Source organism: Parasteatoda tepidariorum, chromosome 5 (genome assembly GCF_982258835.1).
Source record: "Parasteatoda tepidariorum strain Cologne lab strain chromosome 5, Ptep-v5.0, whole genome shotgun sequence".
NCBI classification, from domain to species: domain Eukaryota; kingdom Metazoa; phylum Arthropoda; class Arachnida; order Araneae; family Theridiidae; genus Parasteatoda; species Parasteatoda tepidariorum.
In genome coordinates, this window is record NC_141759.1 from 89,888,112 (window position 1) to 89,912,051 (window position 23,940).

The 23,940-nt window shown below is 30.2% G+C and overlaps 1 protein-coding gene across 7 annotated transcripts in view; it reads left to right on the forward strand.

Moving 5' to 3' along the window:
• Window positions 1-23,940, forward strand: part of LOC107439895 (cyclin-dependent kinase 4) — a 211,202-nt gene that overhangs the window by 142,915 nt on the left and 44,347 nt on the right. The window lies entirely within an intron of this gene.

Genomic DNA, 23,940 nt, shown 5'->3' on the forward strand with positions numbered 1-23,940 from the left:
GAATTTCTTAAATCTAAAAAAACGTTGAATCATTTAAATTCTGTTGATACTACACCTCTACCCTTCTAAGATGATTTTTCCTATGATTTTGATTTAACCGTGTTTTGATTTTTCAATAGATTGACAACATCTCCTCTTAACGCATTGTATTTTTAAAAATAAAGTTTCTATTTAGTAACTTTTCTGCTTAACAGCTGAAAAACAGTATAAACTTTTTGTTTTGTTTTTTTATTCGATTGGAGGGCGTTGTTCCCATCTGCGCGAGTCACGTGCCAAGTTTCCACTGCGGAAGTTGGGGCAGGTGGGATTTTTTTTTTCTGTCACGACATTAGATAACTTTCTTTTAATATATTTCGTAAATTTAACACCATGTCACAATTAATTTTTTTTGAATTTATTTACGTGGTACCTGTGTTTACATTTTCGTATTTAATTGCTTAAATTTTTTATTAAAAATTTTAACTGATCTTTTGCTCTTAAAAGATCACCTATAAAAATCAATAATAGTTGAGTAATTTTTATAAAATTTTAAATACAAAATCAGGGGAATGTCCCGACATTATGTGAAAGGTCCGGTTTTTGTGAAGTTGTGAAAAAATTACTCACATTCTTTCAACCAGAGTCCTGCTTTTATGAATTTGTTCAAATAGGGTCCGGTTATTGCAAAAAAAAAATTTGAAGGAGTTTTTAAATTGTAAATAGATACAAGATTATGCTCAGCACTGTAAAATTATAATTAAAAAAATTAAATTCTGTAAAATAAACAACAATTGCTGCTTCTAAATTAGAGATGCAACATACAAATATTTGGTATTTAGCCTATACTGCTGAACGCAGAATATTCATTTCGGACGAATAATGGAATATGCGTCTGCCGAAAACAAAACTTAATTCGTTTACATCCATCTTTCTTGGTTTCTGCCCTGGGAAGGGTTTATTCAATTAACAAAACAATAATGAAAATAAACAAATTTGTGAAGGGTCCGATTAAAAGAAAAATCATTTTGTGAAGGGTTAGTTTTTAAGTTAAAATATTTTGTGAAGGATCCTTTTTTATGAAAAAATATTTTGTGAATTATAAATTTATATTTTCGAATAAAAAAATATTTAACGGACCCAAATTTCTTCTAAACAGACCCCTGAAAATTATTAATACCAAAATTTAAAGTTTTAAACCTTATTCAGTTTAATAAAACCGACTTATAAAGTTTAATAAAACCGAAACATAAATGTTACAACGTAACCTTTTAACTTGTTTTTTTAGGCGTTGGCCAATTACTTATTATTCATCGTTTATTGGAAGCTATAGTGTCACATGCCGATTCTTAAATTCCCAAAGTACAGCGTACCAGTTCATAAAGACTTTCAAAGTACAGGGCACAAAATACTTCCAAAGTACAACTTACAGCGTACTAGTTTCTGAAATGTCTATAGCACAGTGAACCGGATCCGTGGTAGCTTAGGGAATAGAGCGCTTCCAATGAGGTAACCCAGGTTCGAATCCCAGCGTTGGCTGGTCGGTACGAATTCTGCTCCCGTCTCACACCATCCACAGTGCTGACATAAACTATCCTCGGTGGTAGACAGATGAGTTAGAATCCAATTGCTATCGAGCCAACCATGGGAGGTTTTCGTTGTTTTTCGCTTCATAAAACGGATTAATTCCAGCAAAAAATCCTCAACGAAGGCTAGTTCGTCCTAATGCTTGATGCGGAAGTTTTCTTGTCGTCTGGATTTGAGTTACAGATTACAAGACTATGGAGTTGAACCTTGATAGTTGGAAACTCAGAATTGAGTCTGCTCTTCAACGCCGGTTATAAATATAAGTACAGTTTACCAGTTTCTATAACTTCGGTAGTACGATATACCAGTTCTTAAAACTTCTGTAGTACCTGTTCTCCAAATTTTCCATAGTGCAGAGTAACAGTTCCTGAAACTTCCTAAGTACTGCAGGAAAAAGTCAGTAAATGTACCAGTTCTTAAATTATTTAAATTCCATCTTTGATTATAGGTAATAAAAATTGCCCATCTAAACAATAATCCGCAATGTCAAATATAAGTATTAATTCAGAACAAAATTTAGTAACTTAAGAATTTTGTGACCATCCGCATCTTTCTAAACAACAAACAACTAATCTTTCTAAATAATCAACAGCAACAAACTCGTCAATGTGACACCAAAACCCGACAAACAACAATCATCAAGCTCACGTGGCTTAAAATAACTGTCAACAAAAATATTTATCGGAAAAAATGGTACTCAAGTGTTACTAAAATTTAAGAAATAATAATAAATATACTGTCCTACTACTTTTCTTAATAACCTCAGAGAATAGACATCGAACACTTATCAATCAGTACTACAGCAAATATCAATCTAAACAGCAGTACGCAATATAAAAACATTGATATTTTTACGAGTTTACAACGAAAACAAGGTTGTCCAACTCTAAATTGAAAAACTTTTGAAAATTTCTTAATTTAACGGCCAACCTCATCGTTGTAGGATGGGAGATATCAGATACAAAACGCACCAATATGACATTAAAAACACGACAGGCGACAAAACCTAGCTCACTGGCGACAAAACCTAGCTCACTGGCGACAATATCTGGCTCATTAGTCCTGTGATAACTGTCAAAAAGAAAACCAAAATTTAAAAAATAACAATAATAAACACTGTCCCATCACTTTCCTTAATAATCGAAGAGAAGTTAATCAAAAATACGTATCATTTACCATGTACTAATGCGCGTTCTTAAAAGTAGTGCTTAATGTAAAAACATGAATATATTTTTACAAATGCGCAGCAACAGTTGGTTGACCGAAAAACATGGAAGAACTTCTTGATATTGCTTAATTTAACGACCACCGGCCAACAAATCGTTTTAAAGTGCGCGACAACAGCAACAAACTTCATCGATATGACAAGGCAACAAACACCTGTCTCATCAGGCTACTAATAACTGTCGAAAGCAAAATAGTAATTTGAATGCTGGCACGCGACTGCCACCAAAATTTAAAAAATAACAATAATTAACACTGTTCCATCACTTTCCTTAATAATCTGAGAGAAGTTAATCAAAAATACGTATCATTCACCATGTACTAATACGCGTTCTTAAGAGTAGTGCTCAATTTAAAAATGTTAATATATTTTTACGATTGCGCAGCGACAGTTGGTTGTCCAGAAAAACATCGAAAAACTTTTTTAATATTGCGTAATTTGGCGACCACCAACCAACCAACTACATCGTTTTAAACTGCAAGACAACAGCAACTAACTTCATCAATATGACATATATAAAAAAAAAACTACGACAGACAACAACACCTGGCTCATCAGGCTACTAATAACTGTCGGAAGCAAGATAGTAATTGGAATATTGGCACGCGACTGCCACCAAAATTTAAGAAATAATAATAATAAACACTGTCCCATCACTTTTCTTAAACAATAATATAATAGTTGGACGAGGCAGATGGTCAGCGTGCGCCAGCGACACGTGGATGCACACAAACCACCTGCCAGAAATTTCATAGATGAGGTCATTACAGTAGTGTTTTACCACGGATGGTACAAACTGATTTGCGGACAAAACGAGTTGATGAAAAAAAACACTAAATAAAAAAGGTAATGATGGATTAAATGTGTTGTTAGAGAGGAAGATTCCATTATTCGATAACGGGCTTTTTACGTTCAATTTGTTCATCGCGCTGTGGGCCAGCATCTAAGGTTTCGTGGCCAAAATTAGTATTTCTATAAAATTTGTTTCAAAATTTGGGGGTTTTTATATGCAGGTAAATTGAATTAATAGTTGAAATTTTGAAATACACTAAAAATACCCCCCCCCAAAAAAAAAATGGCGGCTGAATTATGGCGAGCAAAAATAAGAAAAATAATACAGTGCGTTTAAATAATTAAATATAGCAATGAAAATATAATAATTTTCGTAATTTTATATTAAAAATGAAAAGCAAATTATATTTTCGAAGTAATATTTCAAAATAACGCGAAAACATCAAGAGAAAAAAATTTTTTGTTTTTCGGTATATTTAGTCCACCTTTGCAATACGGGCAAAATGGGGCAGGTTTTTTCGAAAGAAGAAACATCAAGGAAGACAACAAAAAAAAAGTTTAGCTAATTACCTCGTAGAACTTTTTGGAACTAACAAGGGAAACTAGGGAAGTGTGACTCGCCAATTTTAAAATAAACTAGTGGGATGTATGCCTTATGAGAAATAATTTTAAGGGGCAACATTCGTTTTTGCCCATAGAAGGTCCTATGAGAGATAAAAAATAATTCAATATATAGAAAAATCGATATTTTATTACTTCAATGCAGACTATTAGTTATTGTTATTGTCTCATACTCCAATTAATTTGTAATTAATAGGTTAATTAATTTATTTTCTAATTAATAAATCAATTAACAAATTAATTAATTAATTATTAAATATTAATTAATTAATTGATTGATTCGCAATTGCATACTCCAATTAATTTGGAACATTTTTGGAAAAAAAAGTTAAAAAATTTGATGTCAATTTTTTTTTTTTTTAAATTAACCTAACAGGTTTTTCTGAAAAACTACAGATATATAAAATTTTCAAAATCAATTTTGAGAATAAATATGCATTATATAGTACGTGAAAGTAAGTACCACAAAATTAATTGGAGTATGAGATAATTACAATAACTAATAGTCTGCATTGAAGTAATAAAATACCGAATTTTCTATATATTGAAATATTTTTTATCTCTCGCAGGACCTTCTATGGGCCGAAACGAATGTTGCCCCCTAAAATTATTCCTCATAAGGCATACATCCCACTAGTTTATTTTAAAATTGGCGAGTCACACTTCCCTAGTTTCCCTTGTTAGCCTTTTTGAAAATGGCGCAGAATATAAGGCAACTTTAGAATTAAGTATTGGAATAAATCCGTTTTCTTTGGTGAGAATTTTTGATTGGTTGCTTTTTTTATATGAAAAAGTTCAAAAATAAGTACAAGCTGAACCTTGCAATATGAAAAACGACTCGGAAGGCAATTGAACTCCTGAATCAAGTATTGAACACTGAATTGTTACGACACTGTTCACTACTTGATCCAAAGTGTTCCGTTGCCTTTCGTCCTATTTTTAATGAATGCTTTTTCCGTTTTGTTTGATGTAACGAAGTTAAATCTGTACTATTGCAAACTATGCCTCAAAATTGAAGTTCAGTGTAAAAGAAATACTTTGATTAAAATTAAGTTAATTAAAAAGATTTACAAATGAATCATTTCCAATACCAGCATTTATTAATTATAGTGACCAATGTTCGTTTGGCGAGAACTCGAAAAAAACAGTCGCCAAAGCATGGCCAATGTAACCGATAAGTACATTCAAATTATTATCGAATATAAGTCGGATTCGATTATTTCAACTGTCGACTCTACAGTTATGTTAAAAACTATTGGATTAAAAAAAAACTTCATTAATTTTACTCGAATACTTTTCTTTCATAGAAAGAATGTTCCAAAATAACACTTTTATATTATTTCAACTCAAATCGCGTCATTATAATTAACATTTACTTCCTAATAATATTAATGTTTTCGTAGGAGAGTCGGAGTCGAACTTATCGACTATGCAGTTCTGGTATAAACTACTGGAAAACAAAGTACTCACTAAATTTTACTCGAATCATCTTCGCCCACAGAATAACTCCTAAATAACAATAATTTTCTATTATTTCATAAATATACCTAATATCAACTCAGATCACGTCATTATAATTAACATTTACTTACAAATATTCTTAATTCATTCCTATGAGAATTGGAGTAGAACATACCAACTATCAAGTCCGCAGCTGTAGTAAAAACTACTGGGGAAGAAAAAAGAACTCCATTTTACTCGAATCACGTTTTTTCGCAGAAAGAATATTCCTAAATAACAACATTTTCCTATGATTTCAAAAAGATACGTAATAACAATTTGGATCACGTCGTTCTAATTAACATTTACTTACTAATTTTATTACTTTCCTAGGAAAGTCGGAGTTGAGCAGAAGAAGAACTCCGCAGCTCAGGTAAGAACAACTGGGGGGAAAAAGAACTCAATAAGTTTTACTCGAATCATGTTCTTGTACTGAAAAAATACTCTTAAAGAACAACAAGTTTCTATTATTTCCTAAAGATACCGATTATCAACTTAGATCGCGTCATTATAATTAACATAAACTTACTATATTATTACTTTCGTAGGCGAATCGGAGTCGAATATACCAACTACCTACTCCACATCTCTAGTATAAAAAGAACTCAAATTTTATTTTACTCGAATCATGTTCTTTCACGGACAGATTACTCTTGAATAACAGGAGTAATCTGTTTTTCTGTTCTGATTAAAAATTAAAAAAAAACATAATATCAACTTAAATCGCATCATTCTAATTAACATTTACTTACTAATACTATTACTTTCCTATGAGAGTCGTAGTCGAATATAAGTACCGAATTCACTGCTCGGGGAAAAAGAACTCAATGAGTTTTATTCGAATCATGTTCTTGCACCGAAAAAATACTCTTAAATAGCAACATTTTTCTATTATTTCATAAAGATATCTAAAATAAAATTAGATCGCATCTTTAAAAGTAGCATTAACTTACTAATATTATTAATTTCGTAGGCGAATCGGAGTCGAATATACCAACTACCGACTCCACATCTCTAGTAGTATAAAAAAAAACTCAATATTTATTTTACTCGAATCATGTTCTTTCACGGACAGATTACTCTTGAATAACAGGAGTAATCTGTTTTTCTGTAAAATATCAATCTGATTAAAAATAAAAAAACAGCATAATATCAACTTAAATCGCAACATTCTAATTAACATTTACTTACTAATATTATTACTTTCGTAGTCGGAGTCGAACATACCAACTACCGACTCCGTAGCTCTGGTAATAAAACAATTCAATATTTATTTTACTCGAATCATGCTCTTTCACAGAAAGAAAACTCCTAAATAAACACTTTTCTATCATTTTAAAATGATACATAGTATCAACTTAGAACGCGTCATTTAAAAAAGGAAAGAAGAAATAAAAAGGAAGAAGTGAAAAAAGGAGTAAACAGATAACTAACTGAAGAAGATGACTTATTCTCAAGGGATGGTGTCCTTGTAGGAAGAATTAATCTTTGGGAAAGCCAAAGTAGCTGAGTTTCCTCCGTCATCTTTGAGATAGAAACCTTGAACTCAAGCATCATCCTCTGAATCAGCCGCTCCTGTTTTTCTCGCATATTTGTTACTTTTTTATACATATTCCTTGGACTCGATTTGTTATTTAGTTTCGTAGCGCATTTCCAGTAGCTTTCTGTAACAGCGGTTTCTCAAATCAACACCATTTTTCTTTCTTTTTTGTACTTGTTATTGAAGATGATTACTTACGAGTTTCTGAAACGCAATTCCTAAATGGCAAACGTGGAACCTTGATTTTGCATATCCATGAATCAGCTGCTTATGTTTTTCTGAAAAATTTTTTATGCATATTCCTTCAACTAAATTTTTTAATTGGTCTTTAACGAGTTTCCAGTAGCTAACAGGTTTCCAAATCGTTTTTTTTTTGTTGCTTTGTTTTTTTTTTTTTTTTTTGTTATAAAAGATTAGTTGAACAGTCTTCTCAAGAGTCTCTGAGAATCTGTTCTGTTTTTCTTAGATGTTTTTATACATGTTCTTTCAACTCGATTTGTTATTTAGTTTCGTAGCTTATTTCCAGTAGCTTTCTGTAACATCAGTTTCTCAAATCAACACCATTTTTTTTGTACTTGTTATTGACGATGATTACTTACGAGTTTCTGAAACGCAATTCCAAAATGGCAAGCGTGGAACCTTGAATTTGCATATCCATGAATCAGCTGCTTATGTTTTTTTTAAACATTTTTTATGCATATTCCTTCAACTTAATTTGTTAATTGGTCTTTAACGAGTTTCCAGTAGCTAACAGGTTTTTCAAATCGTTTTTTTTTTTTTTTTTTTTTTTTTTGTTATAAAAGATTAGTTGAACAGTCTTCTCCAGAGTCTCTGAGAAACTGTTCTAAAATAGCAAACATGGAGCCAATAGTACTTATTTTTAAATCTGTTCTGTTTTTCTTAGATTTTTTAGTACATGTTCTTTCAACTCGATTTGTTATTTAGTTTCGTAGCGCATTTCCAGTAGCTTTCTGTAACAGCGGTATCTCAAATCAACACCATTTTTTTTTGTATTTGTTATTGACGATGATTACTTACGAATCTCTGAAACGCAATTCCAAAATGGCAAGAGTGGAACCTTGAATTTGCATATCCACGAATCAGCTGCTTATGTTTTTTCTTAAGCATTTTTAATGCATATTCCTTCAACTTAATTTGTTAATTGGTCTTTAACGCGTTTCCAGTAGCTAACAGGTTTTTCAAATCGGTCTAATTTTTTCTGTGCTTGTAATAAAATATTAGTTGATCAATTACACTGAAAAACTGTTCTAAAATCACTAGCATGGTGCCTTTCGTTTTACTTATTCTGTTATTTAATGTTGATTAAATCTGTTCAGTTTTTCTTAGATTTTTTATACATGTTCAACTCTATATAGTTACGTAGCAAATTTTTTGTAGCTTTCTGTAACAGTGGTTTTTCATATCGGCACCATTTTTTTATACTTGTTATTGAAGATGATTATTTTCGGGGAGTCTCTGAAATGCTATTCCAAAATGGCAAGCATGGAACTTTGAATTTGCATATCCATGAATCAGCTGCGTATATTTTTTCTTAAACGTATTTTATGCATATTCCTTTGACTTAATCTGTTAATTAGTTTTTAATAACGCATTTCCTGTTGTTAACTAGTTTTTCAAATCGGTATAATTCTTTTCTGTACTTTTTATTAAAGATTAGTTGATGAGTTACTCTCTAGAGTCTCTGAGAAACTGTTCTAAAATAGCAAATATAAAGCCTTTAGTATCTTTAAATCAGCTGCTTCTGTTTTTTTTGCGCATATTTATACATATTCCCTCCGTTAAATTTATTATTTAGTTTTAGAACAGTACATTACAGTAGCTTTCTGTAACAGCTGCTTTTCAAATTTGCACCATTTTTTTCTACTTGTTATTGAAGATGATTATTTTCGAGTTTCTGAAATGCTATTCTAAAATCGCTAGGGTGCAACCTTCAATTTGCTTATCCATGAATCAGCCGCTTATGTTTTTTCCTTAACATTTTTTTTCCAATATACCTCCAACTTATTTTGTTAATTAGTTTTCAGTAAAGCATTTTCAGTAGCTAACTCCCTTTTCAGATCTGTATATATATTTTCTGTACTTATTATTAACGATTAGTTAAACAGTTACTCCCAACAGTCTCTGAGAAACTGTTCTAAAATAGCAAACATGAAGACTTTAATTTTACTTATCTTTTAATATATTGTTTTTTCTAGAACAATTTTTATGCATATTCCTTCAACTAAACTTGTAAGATATTTTGTGTTTATGCGCACCGTATTTATGTAAAATAATTTACTTACTATATTGCAGTTAGTAGGTGGCAACGAAAGTAAAATTTTGTGGTTGCCATGGTGATAGTTTTGGAATGTAAATAGTGTTTTTGAGTGAGTGTAAGATTTCTTTTGGGATGGCGATACTTTGATTATTTTGTTGAGATAATAAATCTTCCCTTTTATTGAACGTAATAGTAAAGTTTTCTTACATATTTGATTCGAATTCTTTTGAGTTTTATTTGACGTCATTTTTAATTTTGTATTTTTTGACAAAACTTGTAGTTCGTATCGGATATCCAGTAGCTTTCTAATACAGTTTTTTAAACAGACAATCTTTTTTTTACTCGTTATTAAAGATTGTTTATAATAGTCCTTTTCGAAAGAGTTTAAAAAACTTTGTTACGAAATCGCAAACGTGGAACTTTAAATTTGCATATCCATGAATTAGTTACTTATGTTTTTGCTTTAACTTTTTTTATACATCTTTCTTCATCTTAATTTGTTAATTATTTTTCGTCACCTACTTTCTGGTTTTACAAATTAGTATCATTTAAGTACTTGTTATTAGAGATGTCTTTTAACAGTTACCTTCGGAAACCATTGAAAAATGGCACCTTGAATTTGCATATCCTTGATTCAACCTCTTCTTTGTTATAAAAATCACTTTTGTTATATAAAAAAATTTTGTCAACTGAATTTATTAGTTAAGTAGTTCTTATTTCCGGTGACCTATATTACTATACTATTTGGTTACCTATTTTCGCAATACCTATAGCATATGTTTCTAAAATCGGCACTATTTTTTTTACCTGTTATTAAAGATGGTTTATAACTGTTTCTTTCTAGAGTATTTGAAAAACTATTGCGAAGTAGGAAATCTGGAACCTTGAATTTTTAGATCCGTGAATATTTTTCAAATATTTTTTTTTCTATTTTTTTTCCTTCAACTTAATTTGTCAATTAGTTTTCTGTAACGCACTTTCAATAGCTTTCTGGTTTTCTAAATCGAAGCTTTTTTTGCGCATTATTATTTGCTATTCTCAAGAGTTTCTGAATGTTTGCTCAAAAATTATAAATGTAAAAATATATAAAATTTAGAGTTTTATATCAGCTGCTTCTGTTTTTCTTACACATTTTTATGCATATTTCTTCAACCAAATTTATTTGTTTCGTAATGCATTTCCAGTGTCTTTCTATAGCAGTAGTTTTCCAAATAAGTACCATTTTTCGTACTTATTATTTATTAAATATGAGTTACAACAATTATAGTCTTCGAAAAACTGTTCTAAATTTGCAAATATTAAACTCTAAATTTTATATATTTTTACATCAGCTGCTACTGTTTTTCTTACGCATTTTTATGCATATTTCTTCAACCAAATTAATTTGTTTCGTAATGCATTTCCAGTGTCTTTCTATAGCAGTAGTTTTCCAAATAAGTACCCTTTTTCGTACTTATTTTTTATTAAATATGAGTTATAACAGTTATAGTCTTAGAAAAACTGTTCTAAAGTTGCAAATATGAAGCCCTAAATTTTATATATTTTTACATCAGCTGCTTCTGTTTTTCTTACACATTTTTATGCATATTTCTTCAACCAAATTTATTTGTTTCGTAATGCATTTCCAATATCTTTCTATATCAGTGGTTTTCCTATTCGGTACCATTTTTGTACTTGTTATGAAACATTGTGTATAACGGTTATGTTTTGAAGGTACTCAAAAAAGCTATTCTAATAAAATATCCAATATGGAACTTTGAGTTTGTATATCCATAAATCGGCCGCTTCTATTTTTAACACATTCTTTATACCTATTCCTTTTATTCAGTTTGTTAATTAGTTTCTTTGTGCACCTTTTGTTCGCATTCTGAAACATTTTTAAATTAATTTTTGTTTATCAAAGCAAGCTCTTATGTAAAAACATTTTCACTTGCAATTGGGATTTTGAAGACCGAACATGGAAGTTTTTTGTGGTAATAAGCTCATAATTCTACATGCATATAAAACGATATCCATAATTACGGATAATTGTTACCCACTTATCTCCTTAAATCATTTCAAAATAGCATTTTAAGTAAACTCTGAAACCCTTAACCTCACCACCTAGATTGTCAGTTCTTCGATGGATCATCAACCATAGACAACAACCTAGATCCGCAATTCGGTAATGGTACTAAAATTAAACTATGAAGGCTTTGACTTCAACTCCTAGATCGTCAAGTCTTTGATTGTACTAAAGTTAAACTCTGAATGCTTTCACCACCTAGATCTTCAATTATTCGATGGATCAACAACCTATACCGACAATTCTTCGATTACACTAAAATTTAACTCTGATGGCCTTGACTTCACCACCTAGATTGTCAATTCTTCGATAGATCAACAACCATAGACAATAACCTAGATCAGCAATTCTTCGTTGTTACTGAAATTAAACTCTGGATGCTTTAACCTCACCACCTAGATCGTCAATTCTTCGATGGATCAACAACCATCGACAAGAGCAATCTAGATTCGCAATTCTTTGGTACAAAAATTAAACTATGAAGGCCTTAACCTCACCACCTATATCGACAAAACTTCAATGATATTAAAATTAAACTCTGAAGGCCTTGACTTCAACTCCTAGATCGTCAATTCTTCGATGGTACTAAAATTAAACTTTGAATGCCTTAACCTCACCACCTAGATCGTCAATTCTTCGATGGATCAACAACATATCCGCAATTCTTTAATGGTACTAAAATTAAACTATGAAGGCCGTAACCTCACTATCTAGGTCGTCAATTCTTAGATGGTGTTAAAATTAAACTTTGCAAGGCCTTGACTTCACCACCTAGATCGTCAATTCGTCGATGGTACTAAAATTAAACTCTGAAAATTTTTTTAAAAAATGCAATAATTTAGAATGGAACCTAGAACGAACTTAATTATAAACAAGGCATTATAATTATTTAGCCACACACCTTTCTCCAGATGTAGAAAATTGAAATCTTATTAAAATCTGAAAACAATGCCACCATTATGTTCCAGACAAGGTTCTAATGTCTTAATAAAGGCACGCAAAGTATTTCTATTGTTAATCTAAATCTTAACGTTTCTATCAGGAAAGAAGGGGAAAAAAATACGTTTAAGCTTTCCGACCTTCGAACTCCTTTGACGCAGCAGATAGCATGGCAACTTCACCTTAGATAAAATTGCCGCTAGGATGCCGCGGCAAGACAGGTAAATTGAAGTGGAAATTCTTTTGAGTGAGCTTTGAGTTCTGGTTTTAGATCTGATTCATGGCATTTCAGCTATGTGCACAAAATAGAAAGAAAAGAAAGATGAATAAATAGCTAGATAAGAGTTGTATAAAGACAAAGAAAAAAAAAGGTCGACAGCCGAGTCGATGCTTGTGGGGGGTTGTGTAGTTTGTGGTGGGAGGTCTGGCCGTTGTACCATGAAAGAAAGTTTGCGGCGGTTTTTGTTAGGTCTGTTTTATAGTTGGCTGTTTTTGTTTTATGAGATCTAATAACACGGATATTAGTGTTTAGTTAAGTATACCTTTCAACTTATATAAAGAAGATGTCTTTGCTTAGTGATTTCTTTAGAACAAATTAAACTATTGTTTTTTTTTTTTTTTTAATTCAAGTGTAAGTTAAATACAAGACGGAATTAAAATTTATCCTTTAACCTGTCATTATTCAGTGGATTTATGGCATTGATATATTTTTATTATTTGAAATGTGATTAAAGGAAAAAAAGCAAGGAAATGAATGAATGGATTTGGATAAAAATGTTTTCGATATTTTCTGGTGCATGGGATATTGTTGGCATTAGATAGATATGTGTGCATATTTTCAGACAAATGAGATATTATTTGTATTAGCCTATTTTCAGATACTTGAGATTCTAAGTATTTAGAGAATGCACATTTTCTGGTGCATGAGATATTGTTGGCTATGTGTGCATACTTTCAGACAAACGGGATATCATTTGTATTAGCCTATTTTCAGCTACATGAGATTCTAAGTATTTAGAGAATGCACATTTTCTGGTGCATGGGATATTGTTGGCATTAGATATGTGTGTATATTTTCAGACAAACTAGATATCATTTGTATTAGCCTATTTTCATGAGATTCTAAGTATTTAGAGAATGCACATTTTCTGGTGCATGGGATATTGTTGGCATTAGATATGTGTGTATATTTTCTGACAAACGAGATATCATTTGTATTAGCCTATTTTCAGATACATGAGATTCTAAGTATTTAGAGAATGCACATTTTCTGGTGCATGGGATATTGTTGGCATTAGATATGTGTGTATATTTTCAGACAAACTAGATATCATTTGTATTAGCCTATTTTCAGATACATGAGATTCTAAGTATTTAGAGAATGCACATTTTCTGGTGCATGGGATATTGTTGGCATTAGATATGTGTGTATATTTTCTGACAAACGAGATATCATTTGTATTAGCCTATTTTCATGAGATTCTAAGTATTTAGAGAATGTACGATTTCTGGTGCATGAGATATTGTTGGCATTTAAGATGTGCACATTTTAGATGCGCAAGATATTGTTTACATCGTGATATGGTAGCTCATTCTAAGATACGTAAGATTATAAATACCAGGAGACGAAGGCCCATTTTCTGGGCTCTATGAGATATTGTTTACATTGTGATGTGATTGCTAATTCTCAGATCCTTAAGATTATAAGTATTGTGAGATGAGTGCACATTTTCTGAAGGATGAAATTTTGTTGGTATGCAGATTTTCAGGTATATGAATTATTGTCTGTATTATGATTGAATAGATTATTTTACGATACATGAGTTGTAGAAGAAGTACTTTATTTACTAGAGGTTGGGCTGTTGACGACTGTCTATGAAACATCCCTGAGGATGATCCGAAGACATGCCAACACAATTGTGATCCACTGCAGAGGAAATGGCTCTCCCGGTGTGTTAGCTCGGCGTGTTGTAAGCGAAGTCAAGCACTTTACTCTAGAACAGGACCATGCGCCCTTAGTCCTTTCGCCGGCTGATCACAGTGGTCACCCTCACGCTTACTGGCCGCTGCCAATGATGCTTAACTTCGATGATCTACTGGGAACCGTGTCTCAATTTGACAATTCAGATACATGAAGTTATTAGTATTAATAGAATGCATATTTTCTGGCGCATGTGCATGACTTGTTGGCATTAAAATACGAGTGTTCATTTTCAGATGCATTATGTATTGTTTGCATTATATAACTCACTTTCAGATGCGTAAGATTATAAATGTTAAGAAGTGCATGCATATTTTCTGGTGGATGAAATATTTTCATTATTAAGATCACATATGTGATCTTATCATCACCAAAGATATTTTTGACTTTAAGATATTAGTTTAGTAACACATAAAGAAGGTAACTTTCAAGAAATGAAAATTGGTTTTCCATGCATGATTGTCATAATTTTCTCTGCAATATTTATCAGAAACTAGTTATTTTATCACGATTATGTAAAGTTTTTGAAAAATTGTTTTTGAATTTTATTGATTTTATGTTTATAAATTAGGAACTTTTAACGATGGAAAAAAATATTTTTTATTTCTGCACAGATCTTAGTTATGATTTTTCCATGGAAAAAGATTAAAAATATTTTTGTGTGCTTAAAAAGTACTTATTTTTTGAAGAAAAATCTGGCTACGCAACTTGACTTTTTTTTCTATATATTTTACATTAATTTAGGCCAAAGTAAGTGAAAAATATTGTATTTAGCATTTTAATAATTCAATGTTATGAAATATAGCCAGAAACACCATTGTCTTTTTCTGCATTAAAGTGAAAATCTTCGAAACAAAAAATTTTCAATTTTGCACTTATTGTCAGTTAGTTGGATCTAAGAGAAACAGTTATCCATTATTGAAAATACTTTAATGTACAAAACCAATTATCGATAATTTTTGAATATGAAAAGAAAAAAAAATTCAAAATACTTTTTTCGGATTATATTTTAGCCCTATTATAATTCCAATAATTTAGTAGATTGTTTTAGTAACTATTAAACTGGTTTTTTTTATATAATTAAGAAATCCCTAATTGTTTACAATTAGAGCATATAATTTTTTTTTGTAATTAGAGCATAAAAAAATACATATAAAAGGGACACCGATGTTCCACCTGCGTTAAAGGGTTAATTAATGTTAATCTCATTACATATCTAATTAATGTTAGTTCAAATTGTAACTATATAATTTTTATTTCGAAATAAGTAGTGGGAAATTAAATAAATCTAATTATTATAACCTCTCTTACAAATAAACTGCTAAAGGATTAATTATGAGATTATTTAATATCAATTTTATCTTTTTCCCTTGATTAATAACATTTCATGATCACACGTATTTATAATGATCGTTGGGAAAGGGTTTTTTTAGAAAAAGTAAAAGAACCCAAATTTAGATATGATTATATTTTATATTAGAAAGTGATAGTTTTGTAGTTTTCGTAATTATACCTACAAATGAATGTCTGAATTAAACTTATTCCACTGTTCATTAACACTAGATTGTCCAAGGAAGTCATTTTGACTGCTTTTTCATTTGCAAAAAATGGAAAAGTAATAATGCATAAATTATTTATTTTTCCAATTGAAATAAATTTTTTTTATTGTTAATATTTACTAATAACTTGTTATATAACAGTAAATAATAAAATAAAAAAAATAGTGCGTGAAGTCCCTCCGCGCGGAAGAAGTTAAACTTCGTCACCTGCGACGTTAATTGTAGAAGAATCAGCAGTCGTAGAAGGATCACTAGTTCTATTCAACGACTCTTTTTCCGTGCTCTGTAATCACGGTAATATTGTGCATTTTTCCCTCGTGGATCTCTTGAACCAGTTGAAGTGCTTGTGGTTGCCTCATCGTCTCGCCATGGAAAATGTATTTATATTAATAATGTATGTGAATGCGTCATAATGTAATTTCAAAAGAGAAAACCTAACAATCAATTGATATTCACAAGAGACGTACCTTGACATAGCCTTAAATCCGTCGCATTGTCCGTGGGATTGTTTTCACTAATTTTTCACAACTGTTATTCACGAAATTTTAAAATAAAAAATACTATCCTATTAAATTATATGTGTATCAAATCAAACTAAAAAAATATTTATAGAAAAACAATACTTTTATGACTTTTATTATTTTTATGCTAGTGAGAACCAAAACAATATGGATATGAATGAGGGAAAACTGGATCCTACCACGTGATTTCCCGACCAATAAAAATGTCGCATAAGAAGTATAATTTCAAAAATATTAAAAATTAATTAAACAAATTTCTTTACACATTAGTTATTCTTTCACAATACTGTCATTTTGACTGCTTTTGGGTAATATACTAAGTTTCAGTCTTTCTAGTGTTAAATAGTATATCAAATCATTGCTTCTTTTCCAAAGGCAATTTTCAATTAATTTCACGATAACCAAAAATAAAACATCAATTAATTAAATTGCCTGTTCGATAATCGAAGCCCACACATAGTCATCACGACACAGACATGGAATTTTTTATCAACGACCGCACGCGATTTTTTATTTTCGAAACCAAAACCTTATTTCCTATTATCTGATTATACTTGCCAGACGACATAGCGATCCGTTCTATCCGAGGTATGTCCTCTAGACCTACCAATCTAGATTGTTGGAATGTTTGAGAGGAGGCCCACTCATTTAAATTGCAAGACTATTTATCAGAGATGAAGTATAACGTCATTATAGCCGTTTAGAACTGTCCATTTCACTTCGGCAACTGATCAGATGGAATGATAGAAGGGTTTTATATCCTTTACATACTTCGAAAAGGGGCATTTACTTAATGAAGATGCATTGAAACATGTTCCATGGAATGCCACCATTGATAGGCTGTCAGATAAAGGGGAAAAAATTGTTAATTCTGACGATGGTCCTCTTGTGGCATCAACGTCTGGCGTCGAAAGTTGTTTTGCTTTAACCGCTTCCTTTAACAATTTTTAAAAAAAAGAATGCGAAAAATCAAAAAAAAAATTTTTTTTCATTAATAAATACAAGAAACTAAAACAAAATATAATACACAAGTTCTAAGATGAAATTTTAAATTTTTTTTTATGTGTAAAAGAAATATTTAATTTACCATCATTTAAATATTTAATTTACCTATTCCAAATTATCTCAGGCAAATGAAAAAAGTTAAATATTAGTCTTTGTATATGTTCACATCTTCATTAATCTGAAAAATCGTCTGCATTACTTTCACTTTCGCTCGCGAAATATTTAATTTACCATCAGTTTACTATTCCAAATTATCTCGGGCAAATGAAAAAAGTTAAATATTAGTCTTTGTATATGTTCTCATCCTCATTAATCTGAAAAATCGTCTGCATTACTTTCACTTTCGCTCGCGAAATATTTAATTTACCATCAGTTTACTATTCCAAATTATCTCGGGCAAATGAAAAAAGTTAAATATTAGTCTTTGTATATGTTCTCATTCTCATTAATCTGAAAAATCGTCTGCATTACTTTCACTTTCGCTCGCGAAATATTTAATTTACCATCAATTTACTATTCCAAATTATCTCGGGCAAATGAAAAAAGTTAAATATTAGTCTTTGTATATGTTCTCATCCTCATTAATCTGAAAAATCATCTGCATTACTTTCACTTTCGGCTCGCGAAATATTTAATTTACTCTCAGTTTACTATTCCAAATTAACTCGAGCAATTGAAAAAGTTTAATATTAGTCTTTGTATATGTTCACATTTTCATAATCTGAAAAATCATCTGAATTACTTCATCTGCAAATTATCTCGGGCGAATGAAAAAAGTTAAATATTAGTTTTTGTATATGTTCACATTTTCATAATCTGAAAAATCATCTGCATTACTTCATCTGCAAATTATCTCGGGCGAATAAAAAAAGTTAAATATTAGTCTTTGTATATGTTCTCATCCTCATTAATCTGACAAATCATCTGCATTACTTTCACTTACGGCTCGCGAAATATTTAATTTACCATCAGTTTACTATTCCAAATTATCTCGGGCAAATGAAAAAAGTTAAATATTAGTCTTTGTATATGTTCTCATCCTCATTAATCTGAAAAATCATCTGCATTACTTTCACTTTCGGCTCGCGAAATATTTAATTTACTCTCAGTTTACTATTCCAAATTAACTCGAGCAATTGAAAAAGTTTAATATTAGTCTTTGTATATGTTCACATTTTCATAATCTGAAAAATCATCTGAATTACTTCATCTGCAAATTATCTCGGGCGAATGAAAAAAGTTAAATATTAGTTTTTGTATATGTTCACATTTTCATAATCTGAAAAATCATCTGCATTACTTCATCTGCAAATTATCTCGGGCGAATAAAAAAAGTTAAATATTAGTCTTTGTATATGTTCTCATCCTCATTAATCTGACAAATCATCTGCATTACTTTCACTTACGGCTCGCGAAATATTTAATTTACCATCAGTTTACTATTCCAAATTATCTCGGGCAAATGAAAAAAGTTAAATATTAGTCTTTGTGTATGTTCTCATCCTCATTAATCTGAAAAATCGTCTGCATTACTTTCACTTTCGCTCGCGAAATATTTAATTTACCATCAGTTTACTATTCCAAATTATCTCGGGCAAATGAAAAAAGTTAAATATTAGTCTTTGTATATGTTCTCATCCTCATTAATCTGAAAAATCATCTGCATTACTTTCACTTTCGGCTCACGAAATATTTAATTTACTATCAGTTTACTATTCCAAATTAACTCGAGCAATTGAAAAAAGTTTAATATTAGTCTTTGTATATGTTCACATCTTCATAATCTGAAAAATCATCTGAATTACTTCATCTGCAAATTATCTTGGGCGAATGAAAAAAGTTAAATATTAGTTTTTGTACATGTTCACATTTTCATAATCCGAAAAATCATCTGCATTACTTCATCTGCAAATTATCTCGGGCGAATAAAAAAAGTTAAATATTAGTCTTTGTATATGTTCTCATCCTCATTAATCTGACAAATCATCTGCATTACTTTCACTTTCGGCTCGCGAAATATTTAATTTACTATCAGTTTACTATTCCAAATTAACTCGAGCAATTGAAAAAAGTTTAATATTAGTTTTTGTATATGTTCACATTTTCATAATCTGAAAAATCATCTGCATTACTTCATCTGCAAATTAACTCGGGTGAATAAAAAAAGTTAAATATTAGTCTTTGTATATGTTCAGATCTGCATAATCAGAAAAAATGTTGTAAAAAAATTCAAATATATTTCGCATTGCGATTTTCAAATCAAAATAAAATTACTGAAGTCGTTAATTGAGAAATGTTTCCAAAATAACCATTTTCAACGTTTTTAACAGTTCTTTTTTCTAGGATTTTTGATGATAGAAATTCATTCTGATAATTCCCACTTTATATAACGTCTTCAAATTAACTTAAGTTATAAAAATCGAATATTCGCTAAAAAACATTACGTCATGTGACGTTAAAACGTTCGATAAACAGCCTTAGAATATTTCATTCATAGTAAAATTCCAGTGAATGAAACTGTATTTTTGGTGATCGAAACTCATCTTGATATTTTCCACTTTATCTATTGTCTCCAAATTCACTTAAGTTATAAAAAGCGAATATTATTCGCTAAGAAGCATTACTTCATATGACGTTAAAACGTTCGATAAACAGCCTTAGAATATTTCATTCATAGTTAAAATTCCAATGAATGGAACTGTATTTTTGGCGATCGAAACTCATCTTGATATTTTCCACTTTATGTATCGTCTTCAAATTCACTTTCAGTCATAAAAATCGAATATTCGCGAAAAAAATATTACGTCATGTGATGTTAAAACGTTCGACAAACAGCCTTAGAATATTTCATAGCAAAATTCCAATGAATGGAACTGTATTTTTGGCGATCGGAACTCATTTTGATAATTTACACGTTATGTAACGTATTCAAATTCACTTAAGTTATAAAAATCATATGTTATTCGCGGAAAAACATTACGTCATGTGACGTTAAAACGTTCGATAAACAGCCTTAGAATATTTCATTCATAGTAAAATTCCAATGAATGGAACTGTATTCTCGGCGATCGAAACTGATCTTGATATTTTCCACGTTACGTTTCACATGCTCCGTTTATTAGAAAACTTCCCGGCTCTTTTTTTTCTTTTTCTTCCCCAAAGCGAAAAAAATTTTTTTTTCCAAAACAAATCACAAAGCGGAAACACCATAACTGATACAGGATAGCGTAGAAAATAAAATTTTGGAAAATTTCTCTTCGGAATAGACCAAAATCGTGTCGCATTATACGCTCAAACGATTTTGAAACGTATTACCTCCCTCTTTCTTTAAGGATGAACCCATGAGTTGTTGCCCAGGGCAAGGCTGAACTTTTCGGCCTTGCCTCTCTTAAGTTAAAGTTTTGTCTGGGAAATAAATTTGAAAGAAAATGACAAGTCTCTCGTGGGAATATGACCTAGCAATTATTTAACTTATTTTTTGGACCATTTCTATGGAGATATTCCAGTCAAAAGCGGACAAATATTACGGTTATGAATATGGGATGTTATTTTTTTCCTTCGTAATTATGTTCTGTTTTCATCGTTTGGGTTAATAACTTGCGAAATAAGCTTGATCCGGCTTATTCTGTTAGGACTTTATTCGGTATGCTTGCAGCGTGTAAAATATTAACCGTTACCAATTTTTTTGAAGAAAAAAAAATTAAAAAAATCAACATATTTTTTTCATTTCATTAATAAATACAAGCAGGTGTCTGTTTACAAGAAATTTGAACGGAGCCTTCACAAAATATCTTTTCATAAAAACGGACCCTTCACAAAATATCTTTTCATAAAAACGGACCCTTCACAAAATATTTTAACTTAAAAACGGACCCTTCACAAAATATTTTAACTTAAAAACGGACCCTTCACAAAATAATTAATCTTTTAATCGGACCCTTCACAAATTTGTTTATCTTCATTATTGTTTTGTTAATCGAATAAACCCTTCCCAGGAGGGGAGGGGGGAGAGAAAGACAGATGTAAACGAACTAAATTTTGTCTTCGTCAGACGTTTCTTTCATTATTCGCCGGAAGGGAATATTCTGCTGCAGCAGTATAGGCTAAATACCAAATATTTGTATGTTGCATCGCTAATTTAGTAGCTGCAATTGCTGTTTATTTTTTAAAATTTAATTTTTGTAATTATAATTTTACAGTGTTGAGCATAATCTTGTATGTCTTTACAATTTAAAAATTCCTTGAAATTTTTTTTTTTTTTTTTTTTTTGCGATAACGGACCCAATTTCCACACATTCACAAAAGCGTACCCTGGTTGAAAGAATGTGGCTTAACGTTTATTTTATATTCACAAATTACGGGTAATTTTTTCACAATTTTACAAAAACGGACCCTTTACAGAATGTCTGAACAGACCCCTGACAAGGAACTAAAACAAAACATAATACACAAGTTCTAAATTCAAATTTTAATTTTTTTATGTGTAAAAAATATTTAATTCACCATCAGTTTACAATCCCAAATTATCTTGGGTAAATGAAAAAAGTCAAATATTAGTCTTCGTATTTAAGTTCACATCTTCAAAATCTGGAAAATCTTCTGCATTCACTTTCGCTCGCAAACGCCATTTTTTTACTTTTTTTTTTAATGTAAATTCATCAACCATCGTACAGGGTTATTCATAATTCCCTCCGGGGTTTCGAAGCGTTATAGTAAAAAAGCGAAAACGAATATGGCAAAAAAGAACATATGAAATTATTCCGAAAGTATTCAAGTTTTAATTTAAGCAGTTGCCGGTAGATGGCAGTAACATGTAAAACTGATGCCAGTTGTAGTAAAGAAAAATGGCGTTTACAGGCGGAGGGAATTAAAAAAATAGAAGCATCCCTTTTTAAAAAATGTCGAATACTGAAACAATTTTTAAATAAATTATTTTTAATTGCAGTGTCTAATTCAAAATAATTTCCAAACTGTTAATGTTAACTGTTAACCAAAATGCATCGCTTTTAAATTAAAAACGGAAAAATATCAATCGGAAAGAAAAATGAATTTAACCTTTTGATTACGGCTGGTACAAATGTTGATCCAGAATGGCTATCACGCTCCGTCGGCAAAAGGTTAATGGATTTCTCAAGAAATTAAAACAACTGCAGTTTTTTTCTTCGATGTTTATGCAAAGGACTGTATTTGAATCTAATTTTTTTTAATTACATTAAAACTAATAAGATATCATGATCTAATTTTATAAATACAATTTAATTGACAAATCACAGATTAATAATCATCACTACTTACTACTAATCACATATTGAATTCAATGCTTACAAATAGCAAATTAATTTTTATAATCAATACTGTGTCAGGTTCTCTGCATATTTATGATATATAATAAGTATCTATATAATAATAAAAAATTACAAATGATGTATCTATATAATAATTAAAAATTACAACTTAGATCATTTTCAAAATAAAAAATTTTGAATAATATATTCTTAATGATTTTCGTTATTATTTATAATTTATGTACACTCACTTAACAAAAGATAAGCTTATTTATATCAGTTCATGCGGTAGGTGAATATTAGTATTAATGAGGTGAATATTAGAATGAAATAAGTAGAATAGGTGGTGAATATTAGTATAATGAAAACTACCTGTGACTAGAAAAAATACAAGATAATTTTCTGAAATATGAACTAATTCACTATTTGTTTCTGTAAAAATGAACAAATAACGGTATAAATGTAAATATTAAAGAACAAAGATGATCTTAATTAAAACATTTTCAAAATAAAAAATTTTTAATAATATATTCTTAATGATTTTCGTTATTATTTATAATTTATGTACACTCACTTAACAAAAGATAAGCTTATTTATAGCAGTTCATGCGGTAGGTGAATATTAGTATTAATGAGGTGAATATTAGAATGAAATATGTAAAATAGGTGGTGAATATTAGTACAATGAAAACTACCTGTGACTAGAAAAAATACAAGATAATTTTCTGAAATATGAACTAATTCACTATTTGTTTCTTTAAAAATGAACAAATAACGGTATAAATGTAAATATTAAGGAACAAAGATGATGTTAAGAATTAAAACATTTTCAAAATAAAAAATTTTGAATAATATATTCTTTATAATTTTCATTATTAGTTTTAATTTATGTATACACACTTAGACTTAGCAACTAAAGATAAGCTTATTTATAGCAATTCATGCGGTAGGTGAATATCAGTATTAAAGAGAGAAGAAAAAAACTACATATTTCGCATATTTTATCTCGAAGGTTAACACACTCTATTTTTCTCACCCTTTGTCTGTAGTCCTGATATTTTTTTTT